Consider the following 2,357-nt stretch of genomic DNA (forward strand, 5'->3'; position numbering starts at 1 on the left):
GCTGGGGGGGGCAAATCTGCCCTTACCAGCATGTTACGCAAATTTGGTGGCCTCTTGTGTACCACTCGGGGGGGATTTGGTAAACACTTTTTAAGGGGTGGGTCTGTGTCAATGATATACCAATGTTCTTTAATGGCTCTCTCTATGTCTTTGGATACTGGTGAATATTCCAGTGCACAGAGTACTCTGTGTTCAGTTTGTTTGGGTCTCTTGTTTGTCAAACATTCAGACTGTGTGATACCAGAAAAACGTGTTACTGCGTTCTTGATCCAGGATTCCTTGTACCCTCGCTTCTGGAACCGATCCTCCATTTCCTTTGCTTGAGTATTGTAGTATTCATTCGAGCTGCAGATCCGTCTAATCCGGTTGAATTGAGAGATGGGAAGGTTCCTTTTGAGAGAGAGGGGATGGTATGAGTCACCATGCAGTAGGGAATTCCTGTCAGTAGGTTTTCTGTATAGGTTCGTTTTTAGGCCTTTGTTTTCTTTAATAATTAGGATGTCTAGGAAGTTCATTTCCTTACCGCTTGCCTCCATTGTAAATTGTAAATGTCTATTATGGGAGTTCATAAATTTATGGAACTCATTTAGTGAGGCCTCTGAGCCTGACCAGATGAAAAAAATGTCATCCAGGTAGCGCTTCCAATTAGCAATGCATCCCATGAATGGATTTACCTCGTTGTTGAAGATGACATCTTGTTCGAAGAATCCCACATATAGGGAGGCAAAACTGGGGGACATCCTAGATCCCATGGCCACTCCAGAGGTCTGTAGGTAGAAAGTGTTGCCATACAAGAAGAAATTTGATTTGAGAATTTCCTTGGTTAGTCCTAGTAGACAATCTGTGCTAGGGTTGCAATCAGATCTCTGATCTAAGAACATTTTAGCAGCCTGTAGGCCTCCCTCAAAGGGGACATTAGTGTACAGAGACTCGATGTCCATAGTCACCAACAGGTCGGTTTCCTGAATTTGTGGGATTTCTTTTATCATTTTAATGAATTCCATCGAGTCTCGGGTGTACAAGGGTAGCTTGGTGACTAATGGCTGCAGAAAATAGTCTACAAATGCTGACATATTTTCTGTTAGTGAACCAATAGCTGAGATAATCGGTCTGCCCGGAGGTATGTCCGTGAATTTTTTATGTATTTTTGGGAGAGTGTAGAAGACTGGAGTAATGGGAAAATCCACCCTCATGAAAGCATGTTCAGGTTTGGTGATAATCCCTTGCTCCAAAAGGCTATTAAGCCCATTGTGGATCCGTTGTTTGGTCTCAACAATGGGGTTATTCTCCAATTTTTTATAGAATTTTTCATTAGCCAGTTGTCTCAAGATCTCCCTGTCATAAGCATCTTTGTTTAAAACCACTATCGCCCCTCCCTTGTCTGCACTCTGGATGACTAGATATCCTCTTTCAGAGAAGTTAATTCATCACGTTGCTCTTTTGACAGATTATCACAAAGTTTGTAGGTTTTCCTCTTATTAAAAATAATAGAGACGTCTCTTTCCACCAAACGGCAGTAGGTCTCCAAAGAGGAGTTTCTGTATTTAGGTGGAATGAACGTGGATTTACCTCTGAATGGGGTAGGTGCTCTTATGGGTGTGGGGGATGCGGTGTTATCCACAGATATGCTGGCGTCGTCACTGGTTGATGCGTTTTCGGTCTCCACAGTCACTGTCTCCTGCGGTTCAGTGGAATGAGACACACTGTTAGCTGTGGCCGTACGGCATCCAAAGAATTCTTTCAATCTCAAACTCCGGAAGAATTTTTTCATGTCAATAGAAGTAGTGAATTCATTGCAATGTGTTGTGGGCACAAAAGAAAGGCCTTTACTGAGTGCTGAGATGCATATATTGGAGAGGGGCTTACTAGATAGATTGATGACGTTCAGCGCGTCTTCCCTCTGCCTCTGCCCGTCCTGGGTCCGCTCCTCGGTGGTAGTCTTGCGGCGTTTACCGCGTCTGCATTTCTTCTTTCGTGGAACCCATGGTCCGTTCCTAAAAAAACGCTGCCGTCAGAGTTCTGGCTGTTAGAGTCGGAGTCCCGTGTTGCAGAATTGCGTGTTGACATTCCGTGTTTGGGCCACTGCTTCTGGCGTCTTCTTCGTATGTTTGTGCTTGTCGATTCCAACCCAACAAATAGGATACTTTAAGGTACTGTAAGGTACAGTACCTTACAGTATTGTACTGTACCTTACTATACTGTACTGCACCTTACTGTACTGTACTGTACTGTACTGTACTGTACTGTAACTTACTGTACTTTACTGTACTCTACTGTACTGTACTTTACTGTATTCTACTGTAACTTACTGTACTTTACTGTACTCTACTGTACCTTACTGTACTGTACTCTACTGT

General features: G+C 43.4%; 1 long non-coding RNA gene across 2 annotated transcripts; it reads right to left on the bottom strand.

The window, feature by feature from the left end:
• Window positions 1-113: 113 nt before the first annotated feature.
• LOC308281840 lies at window positions 114-2,071 on the bottom strand. Of its 2 annotated transcripts, none has more exons than XR_013961875.1 (4): window positions 1,867-2,071; window positions 1,570-1,660; window positions 675-767; window positions 114-390 (listed from the first exon to the last, which is right to left on the bottom strand). It is a non-coding gene; the product is annotated as an uncharacterized lncRNA (long non-coding RNA). The 2 variants fall into 2 exon arrangements; XR_013961876.1 differs by having other exon boundaries at window positions 1,570-1,678.
• Between the last annotated feature and the right edge of the window lie 286 nt (window positions 2,072-2,357).

Source organism: Nannobrachium achirus, assembly GCF_963921795.1.
Source record: "Nannobrachium achirus genome assembly, chromosome: 3".
In the NCBI taxonomy this organism is placed as follows: domain Eukaryota; kingdom Metazoa; phylum Chordata; class Actinopteri; order Myctophiformes; family Myctophidae; genus Nannobrachium; species Nannobrachium achirus.